The 13,014-nt window shown below is 44.5% G+C and overlaps 1 long non-coding RNA gene across 1 annotated transcript in view; it reads right to left on the reverse strand.

Annotated features, from left to right (window-relative positions):
• LOC125943068 (uncharacterized) overlaps positions 1 to 13,014 on the reverse strand; it is a 216,870-nt gene that overhangs the window by 126,041 nt on the left and 77,815 nt on the right. The gene's annotated exons all lie outside the window — the stretch shown is intronic.

Genomic DNA, 13,014 nt, shown 5'->3' on the forward strand with positions numbered 1-13,014 from the left:
AGCCGGCATGCCCAGGCTGTTAAGAAAAAAAAATTCGTTGCACCTTAAGCGTATAAAATATTGCTCATTACTTTACGTCGTAATTTTCACCGTCATCGCGAGACATTTTCTAACCTTTTTTTTAGTACGGTATTATGTTTTAGAAATTGCTTATGAGAGACAACACTGTGGCACAATTCCAGGGGTATTTCTGGAAGAGGCATGAATTGCCTGTTTAAGAAATACCAATTCCAAGTCGCAAATTAGATCCACTTCCAGATTAGCCTTTTTTATTATTTAGGTAATGACATGCGAAGTTTTGCTAAATTAGGCCAAGCCGTACTTAAGTCATGTTTGCTTAGATTTAATAACACTAGCGCCATTTTTCTGACATCCGGAATTAAAGGGTTGCTACGAAATGCAATACCAGTATACTTTACTAAACGCGTGCGTCGAGTAGTGTGGCATGCCAATAGATTTTGTAGGAAAGCTTTTTAGGAGGATGTCTAGACATTTCCGCATTAAATAGGATTTTTTTCTAAGCGAACGTTCCTTTATCACAAATCAGCTTCAATTTCGCAATTGACACATGTATCCTCAGACGCATTATGAGACATTAATGCAGGAATCTAGTTAGTTGCGTCCAGATTCCGATTTGTTGAGCAAGTACGGTACATCTTCTTTGATAATCCACCTGAAGAGACGAAATAGCGCTAAGTGCTTCATAGAATAGTTAACGTTCACGATTTCTTTTTCTAGAGGACACTGCAGCGCGAATTCATAACATCTGTATTGTAAAACATGTAGAGCAACATTCGGGCACACCAGGCGTGTTTCTTAATTTTGCTGTGAATAAAACAAAACAAAAAGATAAGCAAAATGTCTCGTTTTACAAGACATTGCCCTTAATGCATGTTTAGCTGTTTCTGATACAAAATCCAGAAATAGGCCAATGACATTCTGCGTCAGAGAAATGTGTCATCGTTCAGAGGACGGCCGTGCTGCTGTGTTTGTTATTTCATTATAAAACATATAAAATTGCTTTCTTGGTGATAACACATTAGCATAACGAATGTGCTAGTGCCATCATAGGAAGCAGATGGGGTACATATGGCTGCGCCTGCGCACTTAATTATTGCGCAACTTGCACATCCTGCAGTTTTGATTCCCATTTAGACACCTCTCACCCTTGAATGCTGAGTTTTTATCAGGACGACCCATACAGCATGCTATCTCTCATTAAGTGTAGGCTTAGGCATTCCTGGCCTAAGTTTAACGCCTCGTTTCTTCGTATGGCGTTATGGGGAATGGCTAAAGCGAACCGGCGCGCAGAATTTATTGCGCAGGCGCACCTATTGTTATCGCGGACAATGGGTCGTTTGTCACGATACTCTGGATTGAAGTTATTAGTTACGAACGCGAAAGGCTGAAATTTCGCATTGTCGCCCTGTCTTGGGACAGAGGCCTTCCGACTTGGAAGATATTTCGACCGAATCACACTTAACTCCGCGCATTAAAAAGTGGCTGCAACATGGGCCTTTATATTTTTGCTGGTGACTCTACATCTCAATACAGACGAAAGGCACTGCCCTGCAGCGTTTCACACCATTGGGCAAAGCGGTTCACATGATAGCGTGCGTGCAGGCAGCTGGACGCTGGCGTGATAGCGCCAGCTCAGACTGTGCCTGTCCACGGAAGATTCCGTCGCGCTTCCTTGGTTAAGTTATCTGGCACTAGACATCGCAGCGGCGATCGACAAGCTCACCGCACGCTGGCAGAGCTGCTCAGAAAACACGAAGCCATGGTCTCACAATGCAACTGAAGCTCCAACGACGTTCTTAGCGCTGCCATTCGTCTATGTCCGCAAAACGCAGTGCTAACGCCGCGAGCTGTAACCCAGGAAGTCCCTAAGCACTAGCGCGTGCGTGGCTGAGCACCGCCTCACTGCAGAAGCACGGACGTGGCCACTGGAGCTCCTCGTATGCATCGTGTATCGTAATGCATCGACTAAGCACAGTAAACCACGGACCATTCTATCCGTGTTAAGCACCTTCGAAAACACCTTCACTCAATAAAGGACGGAGCGCTGCGGATGCATGAAAACCAAATGCGCACCTACTGCGCCTGCGAGCCCTGGTAAGGCCCGCACCTCCTCTAAATGCGCACGGTACCCTAGGCCTCTGGTCAAAACACCTAGCGGTTCAGCGCACGGGGAAGAAGCCCACATGTATGGCTCGTTAGAAGAAAAACAACACGACAACCTCCAAGTGATAACTCAGTGCGGCAGTCATTACAGCCCCCTAGGACATCGACAGCAACGAGCGACGCACCAAAGGTCGTGAAGAGCGGAGCTATGGGGCGTCAGCATAGGAGGTGGCCTTGTCGTGGATGTGACGCCAGCGCCACGGAAACGCTGTGCCATTCGTGCGCGGCGTTCAGCCGGATGCGGGTGCAGGAAAGACAGCTGCTTCTCTATTTTGAGTGACATAGGCGGGAAGCTCACCATACTAGTGCAGACAGTAGCAATTGCCTTGGATCTCAACACCACGACAACAATTCCGTTAGCATCAAAACTGATGCCGAAGGCGTGATCAACGGCTGGCGCGCCGCTTTGCCCTATATATAAGCGTAAACACCACACGCAAATAGCGCGCAGATAGATGCTGGGCGGAACATTTTACGTAAGCCTGGTAGAACGTTGATACAAGAGCACATGAAACTGCTTAACCTCGCCAACTCCCTAGCTCCGTACCGCAATGCAGCGCATTCACGCCTCAGCGGATGGAACTCCGGGAACGTACTGCCCACTGATAACCATGGGGTGCACGCGTGTGGCTTTATACAAGGCGTCTCGCACTCCGACTTGTTTGCAAAAATAATGTATGTAGGGCTGAAATTTCGATATATTCAGCAAGTACGCGCGATTTGTTTGAAAAGCGGTCTTAAAGTGGAGCTAATTACTTAGTCGCGAACTGTTTATTGGCGTATACAGGGCTCCACAGCTTGTTTTAGCTAAGGTAAAAATGCTTGTTGCTGGATAATTGGATTGGTAGTTGCTTTGGCGTGAGAAAGCGCTTTTTCCGGTCTTGTGGTTCCTTTACATCCTTTCGGGTCTTCTACATCTACAGATGTTATAACGTAACATAGCGATCTATAGGAGGACGCGACTAATTGTCTTGGTGGCCACACTACTGAGAAAGGTTTTTTTTTTTCATTCTGTTCAATTGCAGAAGTCTAAATTAAGTTTCGCAATTTATAAATTTCTAGCTAATGCTCAATGTAGATTTTGCAGAATTTTGCGGGGACTGTCGAATTCCACAGTATTGCTCCTCGTCTATTGCGGAATTATTTTTACTCATCAGAAAACAAATTGGACGACGTATGAAAATTCGCCGTGCCACTACGCGCTTGTGCACCACTATAGCATTAATTGTACAGCTATTATGCGTGAATCATGTGTTGACACGCCTGTTTCAAATATAGTGGTAGCGTCGTCTGCTACACTGTGCGGCGCATAAAAGCCGACGAGAAAAAGGAGGAGGGCGCGTGGCACGCGGAATGGGGTGCATGGACTCGAAAAGAAGAAATGAAACCCTGAAGACGAGCTGACGTATTGTCTCTTTGTATCAAGGCTTGTCCGTGCCCGACGACGAAGCCTGCTCTTTCCTTTGAAAAGGCTTTCGCCTTTACATCATGTGCGGTCTAGATGGGTAAGTGATAGGACACTGACGCAAGTGCGTGCTTGTACGCTTAACTGCCCAAAGCAACCGGCGTGGCTGCTGACGTAACGATAACCAAAATCATAATCATCATCATCAGCCTATATTTATGTCTGTTGCAGGACAAAGGCCTCTTCCTGCGATCTACAATTACCCCTGTCTTGCGCTCGCTGATTGCAAAGTGCGCCTGCAAATTTTCTAACTTAATCATCCCATCTGGTTTTCTGACGCCCTGGACTGTGCTTCCCTTGTCTTGGTATCCATTCTGTAACCCTAATGGTCCACCGGTCATCCATCCTACGCATTACATGGCCAGCCCAGCTGCATTTCTTCCCCTTAATGTCAACAAGAATATCGGCTATCCCCGTTTGTGCTCTGATCCACGCTGCTCTCTTCCTGTCTCTTGACGTTAGGCCTAACATTTTTCGTTCCATCGCTCTTTGAAGGTCCTTAACTAGTTCTCGAGCATCTTTGTTAACCTCCAAGTTTCTGCCCCATATGTTAGCACCGGTAGAATGCAATGATTGTACACTTCTTTTCAACGACAGTGGTAATCTCCCAGTCAGGATTTGGTAATACCTGCCGTATGCACTCCAGCCCAGTTTTATTATTCTATAAATTTCTTTCTCGTGATCAGGGTTCCCTGTGAGTAATTGACCTAGATAAACGTAGTCCTTTACAAACTCTAGAGGCTGACTGGCGATCCTGAATTCTTATTCCCTTGCCAGGCTATTGAACATTATCTTTGTCTTCTGCATATTTATCTTCAACCCCAATCTTACACTTTCTCAGTTAATGTCCTCAAACATTTGCTGTAATTTGTCCCCATTGTTACTGAATAGGACAATGTCGTCTGCAAATCGAAGGTTGCTGAGATATTAGCCGTTGATTCTCACTCCTAAGCCTTCCCAGTCTAAGAGCTTGAATACTTCTTCTAAGCATGCAGTGAATAGCATGGAGAGATTATGTCTCCTCGCCTGATCCCTTTCTTGATAGGTAACTTTCTAGTTTTCTTGTGGAGAACCAAGTCTGCTGTGCAATCCTTGGAACTCCTTGCAATCCTTGGACGCCCAATTTCCCAATTAATTCACGTATGCGTACTGTACTCCTTGGTTGCGTAATGCCTCTATGACTGCAGTATCTCTACTGAATCAAATGCTTTTTCATCATCTATGAAAGCCATGTAGAGAGGTTTATTGTACTCGGCAAATTTTTCTAATATGAGGTTGATGACATGGATATGATCCATCGTAGGAATATCCCTTTCTGAAGCCAGCCTGTTTTATTGGTTGGCTGAAGTGAAGTGTTTGCCTGATTCTATTTGAAGTTACCTTGGTGAATATTTTATACAATACTGAAAGCAAGCTAACGGGTCTTAATTTATTCAATTCTTTAACGTCTCCTTTCTTATGAATGAGTATAATGTTGGCCTTCTTCCAGCTTTCTGGTACACGAAGTCGTGAGACATTGCTGAAAGCTTTTCAAGTATGATATCTCCTCCATCCTTGATTAAATCGCTTCTTAATCCATCTTCTCCAGCAGCGTTTCCCCTGGTCATTTCTTTCAAGGCCCTTCTAACTTCATCGCTAGTTTAGAAGGGGCCTCTGTATTTTGTTCATCAATACTTTGAATGAAAGAACTTGGCTGCTCTGGGGTTTCTACAGGTCAGTATAGAATTTTTCCGCTGCTTTTACTATGTCATCAAAAGTGCTGGTGATATTACCCTGCTTATCTTTCAGTACATACATTTTGCCTTGTCCTATGCCAAATTTTCTTCTTATTGATTTCATGCTGCGTCCACATTTTACTGCTTTCTCAATCTTTTCCGCGTTAAAATTTGGATATCCCTTACTTAGTTTCGAATGTTCAGCGAATTCTATCGGATCTCTCGAGTTTGAGACTTTCATGTTTTTTTCCGTTTCTTTATTAGGTCCTTTGTTTCTTGGCAGAGGTTACCTACTTGTTGCCTTGGTGCCTTACCGCCCATTTCAATTCTGCTTCTGAGATCACTGTAGTTGAGGTTTCATTCATTACCTATATATTGTCTTTATCTTCCTGTTCTAAAGCTGCATATTTGTTTGTTACCCTTACTGCGTCTAGGTTGGCCTGTTTCTTCATGACTAACTTGTATTCTTTTTGTCTTCACATTGAGAGAAATCCTAGACCTCACTAGCCTATAGTCACTGCACTTTACCCTACCTAACACTTCTACATCCTGCACTACGCTGGGATCGGCAGAGAGTAGGAAATCTATTTCAGTCCTTGTCTTTCCATTAGGTCTATTCCAGGTCCACTTCCTGTTGCTGCACTTCCTGAAGAAGATATTCATTATTCGGAGCCTATTCCTTTGCGCGAATTCTACCAACATCTCTACTCTAGTGTTCCTAGGCTCAATGCCGTAGTTGCCAATTGCTTGCTCACCAACCTGCTTTTTCCCCACTTTTGCATTGAAGTAACCCATGCCTACAGTATACTGAGTTTGCACCTTTCTCATTGCTATTTCAAATTCTTGATAAAACTGTTATATTTCTTGATAATTGTGACTGGGGTTTCGGGCGTAGGCTTGTACAACCTTCATTTATACCTCCTATTCAGCTTTAGTACGACGGCTGCTTCCCACTCATTAATGCTGTAGAATTCATCAATGTTACCCGATATGACCTTATGGACGAGAAATCCTACTCAGAATTCTCTTTTATCTGGAAGACCTCTGTAGCAGAGGACGTGGCCGTTAGTCAGCACTGTATAAGCCTCACCAGGTCTCACCTCACTAAGGTCAATAATATCCCGAGGGAATACCTCATAATTCTTCAAATAGCCCTGCTAAGCTAGCCTCTGTCGCTAGAGTGCATGTGTTGAACGTTGCCAGGTTCAACTTCTGTTGGCGGCCTGTCCGGACTCAGAAATTCTTAGCACCCGCTGCAGGTCGCAGGTCTGTCCGCCGCCTTGGTCAGGTGCTCCGCAGCCGCTGGGGACTGAGGGCCATGGGTAAATTGTGGGTCATTAGGGAGGTAGCAGCCGAATACTGCACCAGGGAGGCCAATTCCTGTTCTGGGGAGGGAATGACTTTGTTGAAGCTTAGTGGGGCTTCCTAATTGGTTGCCCCTTGACTAGTATAGCCCCACTAGCACAACCTGAAATTGTCCCTGCCCTGCGACTTTCTGAGTCCCAATGTGTTACCATATTAGCGCCGTCCGTTCACACGGTGCAAGATTTATACCAGTGCGATACTGGGGCCCACACGTGGAGTCATGCGCAGTTTTTATAATTCGTGGACTTGCTTCATGAGCATCAAAAAAATTTGTTGCACATTCTGTAGGAATCTAAACACTTTGTAATTGAACGTTTTTAGAGCAGTCCATTTTCTTGTCTTTTTAAGTGTTTCTCTAACCTTGCTCATGTCTAAGACTGGAGATCGTGATAAAACTTGACTCATTTACCAACAGAATGCAAAAAAATGTTCTATTAGTTGCATAAAATGACCATCCACAAGAGTTTATTCGTATCATCTCATAGCACACCCGAACACCTTGGCTGACTTAGCTCGGACGCCTGTATAGCTAGGTATCTTTTTTCAGCTTTGCTGTGCGACTTACCCTTTGTACTATTATGAATCCCTGTCGTTTTCTTTTATTGCGCCCTTATCTCCACCTCCTGCAGGCCGCCGTTACGGACTTAGCTGCACTACTAGATTGTTACTTTCCGGTGAGCAGAAATATTTCTTCAGTTCCTATTCAAACAATTAGTTATACTACTACTACGCCAAGGTCGTCCTATCCGCGTCACCATATGCTTCTTCGCATTCGACATGGGAGAAGCCCCATGCTCAGGTGCCGCCTCTCTAAGCACACAGGTATCCGCATCTTCTGTTGCCTCTTATCAGTCGAGTTCTCAACACAGTCACCTGTCGGCGACATGGCATGGTCTTCTACAATGTAATGGATAAATAGCGACCATGTGTTTTGTTATAGTGCCTGATCCACATATCCGAGTTCCATGAGGTGAACTTCACGCTTCGAGCTTACAGTGCTAATTTATATACATATAGGCAGAAGCCTGGATGCTGCGATTGATCTAGCTAAAGTAATGTATATGTTCTAATAAATTATTTTAAAAGGAACTGTATCTTACTGGGACTCTTCATAAAGCAAATGTCAGGACAACAGATGCAGCTTACAGTAATCAGGCTGACGGCGTATCCACGGGGCGTCGGCTGGTGCAACAGGCCTGACTGCTTCAAGATGACGGCGAAGCCCGTCAGGTGGCCGCCTCCAGCCAAGGTTCCTGTAAAGCGCTTAGTGTGAGGGTGAGCAGATTCTCGCGTGGCTCTTAAAGGGGTGTAATGGGCGAGAGACACTCCAAGTTTAATGACCCCTTATGGCACTGGCTTGTCTCTTCCTTGTTACACTAAATTGTTCCATGGACATTTGATGAGTGGAATCACTTTTCCGTTAAAGTTGCCTTCATAAGTGAGAATAGCCGTTTGAAAGAAACTGTTCGTTTTGAGTATTCTTTTTTCCCCTTGTGTTCATAAATATTGTTTGAGTACTCTTGTTATTATGAGGTGGGTACTCTTACTATATACGTCTGTTATGCACCTTCGTTTACGTAATCTATTTTGTGTTCCACTAAAATTGTATAGTTATACTAGCATATTTTGGTTGTTTCCTGGTGCTGTCGTGCATAATAACGAATTCCGCGCTCTCCTCTGTAATGTCATTCACCTGGGGGTATATTGAATGAATAAATAAATAAATCAGCCACCAGCTGCGTGAAACGTGAGCGGTGCGCAAGTACCGCTGTGCTACAACTGCCTAGTTTCGTGCTTTGTTCCTTTCACCCTCCTGGGTAAGGGTCCCTTGAGTACGCTAAACTGTGAAGGTAAGGCATTTATTTTTTTATGCTGTGACTGACTCGTCAGCTGTTAGAACTAGTAACGAAAATTATTGTGTTATTTTATCTATTTCTAAACTGACGGTAATAACTGTTCATTTGCGCTACGTCATATCACATGTAGAACCTCGCTCCGTGACCGCATCGCGCACTGTGCTTGTCATGGCTATGTGAGTTGGCGCACCTATGACACGCGAGTATCCGAACGATGTACGTTAGTTGAAACAGACTATAAAGAGAATCTTGCTTAGAATCTACCTGCACTGTGCACACTGATGCCTAAATTCCGTGCATGGTCAGGCAAACGCTTGGAAATTGCACCATGGCATAAAAGCCCGACGCTCAATCCATTAGGCCACGGGCGCACGCCTAAAGCGGCGGAATAAACATTCCCGCGAATTTCCGTCATGCAAGGTAGCGCTTCGAGACGCTTGGTGCGTTAAGCCTAAGATAGCAGGCCTGTGCACTCTGCTTTATGACGTCAGGATACTGGGACAGGGATTTCCACTGCCAAGCCTGACATGACAAAAGCGGTTATGTCAAAATCACAGTGGCTTATTCAGGAGCATCCCCATTATGATCCATGGCAGAATAGGGGCAAGGTAGCATGACGTCATGGATGACGTCATGGCTCACCACGTGCTAACTAGGATAGGCTCCCCACGCATGAAAGGAATCAAAAAGTGAGAGCGCGCAAGCTTTAGCTGACAATCTAAATGAGTTTCGGGACGCATTTATCGCGAAAATTCGCTGCGCGTCTGTCATCGTACTGTGGCACTGGGGCAAGTTGCTACAAGATCGAGAACGTCGGGTTCTGGGACTGAAAAAAAAAACAATAAAATTATGGGGTTTTACGTGCCAAAACCACGATCTCATCATGAGGGACGTCGCAGTGGGGGACTCCGGAAGAATTTGGACCACCTGGAGTTCTTTAACGTGCACCTAACTCTAAGTACACGGGTGTTTTCGCAGTTCGCCCCTATCGAAATGCGGTCGCCCTAGTCGGGATTCGATCCCGCTACCTCGTGTCTAACAGCCGAGTACCATACCCACTCGACAACCACAGGGGTTCGTACGCTGGAATTAAACACTGTTATAAGGGGGGATGCGGGGCTAAAACTGCAATTTCGTCAGCAAAACGCATTTTCTAATTTTATTTATTTTGGATTCCTATATGTATAGCGAAGCTCGTGTCCTAATTTTGTTGCAACCTGCGCCGTAGAAAAGAATAAAGTGAATTCTATTCTCGCGGCGGTGGCACGCGCTCGCGGTCGGGAGCGCCAATGAACACTGTATTTAGGGCGCGTCCGCACAGGGGGTAAGAAACTAAACACAGAGTGAATGCCTGCATTTAACAGTTTATTTTTTGCGAATTTGCATCATGGGAGACCTTCCATCGAGAGTACAGCAGATCGCAAAGTAAGAAGCAAAAAAGAAAAGGCATAATTCTGGCTCTGGCGCCCTTAGTCTACGAGCGCAGAAAGGGCACTGAAATGCTCCATAGCTGAGAAAAAGCGTAGAGGACATGAAGCAATTGCCGCAAAGCAGGTTCAAATTGAAGAGGAGGTCAGCCTATTGAGCAGGGCACTTTGAATAATTACTTTTGGTCTTTCGATAAAATTGTGTGTTCTGAAATCTCTGATTTTCCCAGTTGGCACGTTTTAGTCTTTCGATAAAATTGCGTGTTCTGAAATCTCTGACTTTCACAGTTGGCACGTTTTAGCCGAACAAAACCTTTATTAAAACAATCATTTCCAAACCTACTCACCATAATCGGCTTTCAAAGTATTTTCTGGACTGAAATTTTGTCAGGAACAACATGAGGTATTGTTTAGATCTCTAAATATTTTCCAACAGAACAAATTATCTGATGTCTAACATATAATGACAAAAAATGAACTTCGTTTTTAGAGTGATAACATTTTTACAAAAATGACAAAAATTACGCGACTGGCCTTATACTGCACTATTCTGTTATATTTTTTCTGTTCGTGATACGGCGCTCAAATTTAGAACACATTCTATTGACAAGAAGATAAACTATCCCTGAAACTTGTAGCACAATTGGTGCAGCAGTTCAACAGTTGATTCTTCCGCCTTGAATCCACCCTTAATGCTGAATAAAACTGCCACTTGCTCTCTTATGGTCAATTATGGCATGGGGGCTAAAATACGTATTTCACTGAAATTTGCAGCGTGTCTCTCATCGTAATGCGCCATTTCGCATTGCTGGCTCATGAAACCCTTCCACCGATTCCAGATTGCATGTCAAGATGACCTGATGGTTTCTTTCACCCGTTCCTTGAAAGTGACAAACGGTAGACGATTGAGGAACCATATAGACACGTTAGCTAATTATGGAAACGTAGATATTTATTCTTTAGTTTAGTCATTTTAGTCACCATGTTCAAACGACAATATTCTAAGATCACACTGCGGGAGGTAAAAGCTATTCAAGTGGTTTGGAAAGAGCTGCTGGCTGCGGTGCTGACTACGCTTCACTACCGCAGCCGCACAAACTCCTAGCTGACCTTGAAGGCTCAGACGGTAAAACACGACGGAACAACAAGTTCTTTAGAGATATGTGATAATGTGACAAATTACACATAAATGAGCGTGAAACCATATATGTGAGTTCTTACACCCTTCGGAAGTAAGCTCTGTTTAACGACTCGTAACCACTCAAGGTGGAGGAAGATTCATAGAGAAGAAATTGTGACAAGTAATTACAGGATGAGGAGGAAATTATCTTCAACACCCAATCTTTACGATAAACCCGTAAGGTTATTCTTTGTATTTCCGTGCTGGGACTTGGGTTGATGGCAATTTTCACTTGCACCCTTCCAGAGAGCTCATATGCCAGGTGTCCCGTATACGCAAAAAGTCTAACGGTACAGTTGACAGTACATGTCCGTTTCTTTACATATAAACTGACTCACAGTACCTGTCGCCGACGCAGCTCCGATGAACCAGAGTCCGGTCCAGATGAAGTGCTGCAGGACCTGTCCCGCCTGGAGAAGCATCGAGACAGCCGGATGCAGTACTAGAACGGGACCGCCTTGAGCCATATTCCGCCGTCACCCTGGCGCAGCTTGCCACCGAGAACAGCGGAGGCCGAGAACCACAGCACCGTTGACGCTGCCTGCTGGGAAGAGGGTCGAGGCCTGGCACGGCAGCCTCGTGGCAGGCCACGTTGCCTGCGCCGTCCTCTCCTTGCGCCGTCCAGAACGAGACAGCGCCGTCCGAACCCCTGCGCGTAGGGAGCGTGCTTAATGCTCGTAGGCCTTCTCGAGCCTCCTCGTATTCGAGCACGTTTGATGATGATGATGATGCCTCAAGTAATGGCACCAACCCACGGTAGCGGAATAGACCACGGACCGGGGGGTAATATGATTGAAATTAAAATAAATTAGTAAATAAATAATTAATAAAAAAGAAAAATCAATTGAAGATGAGAAATAAACCGATAATAAATGAAATAAAGTAGCCTCTACTAAAATAGTCAGCCTTGCCTAGATAGGAATACTAATATGAACTCAATAATAAAACATACGCAGTAAAGGATAGACGCAAATGTGTACGCTAAATTTTCATTATTATTGTAACTGTAAATTCGTGGTTCAACATTCCGAATTTTCTAGATTTATAATTTATTGAAGGAGACGTAAATCAATCATGGATAATGGGAAAATATTAATAAGGCGATCTTTTTGTGTCAGAGGAAATTTCCTTCGTTAGGAGCAAACCCGTTAGGAACCTTCGTTAGGAGGCAAACTCGAATATGCTTCTCCTATTTGGAGCCGCTACCAAGATTATTTAATTACCTCTCTCAAGTCTGTGCAAAATTGTGCTGCCCGATTTATTTTATCAAACTATGATACACAAGCCAGCGTAACCCACATTAAATCATCCCTTGAATTACCCCCTTTAGCAGTAAGACGCAGAATCTTACGACTCAGTCTGTTCCATAATCTATATCATAACATTTCTCACCTGCATGGTACACTGTTAGTGCCGCCCGCTTGAAGTTCTCAACGCCTGGTCAACTCCAACAGCGTTGAACACCTTGATCGTTGGACTCTTGCATGTAACAAATTGTTTCTTCCCGCAGCCATTGAAGACTGGAATTGCCTTCCCGAAGCAGTTGCTCGTGAGAGAAATCCAAACATATTCAGGCCGTCTTAACTACGCTCTTTGTTAAATAACTAGCACTTAAACGATGGATGTCGACACATTTTATGGCAACTTCCGCAGGCCTACGACGATGGCCAATAATTCGGCCAGAAAAATGGGTGTAACAATCAGGAAATCGTATCGAGCAGCCAAGGTGCGAAGAAATTGTCAACTCCTATCTCACCGCATATGGAAGCATCAACTCCTACTATATATATACATATATCTTACTTGCCTGTGAAGACACCAG

This window comes from Dermacentor silvarum, chromosome 2 (assembly GCF_013339745.2).
Source record: "Dermacentor silvarum isolate Dsil-2018 chromosome 2, BIME_Dsil_1.4, whole genome shotgun sequence".
Taxonomy (NCBI): Eukaryota; Metazoa; Arthropoda; class Arachnida; order Ixodida; family Ixodidae; genus Dermacentor; species Dermacentor silvarum.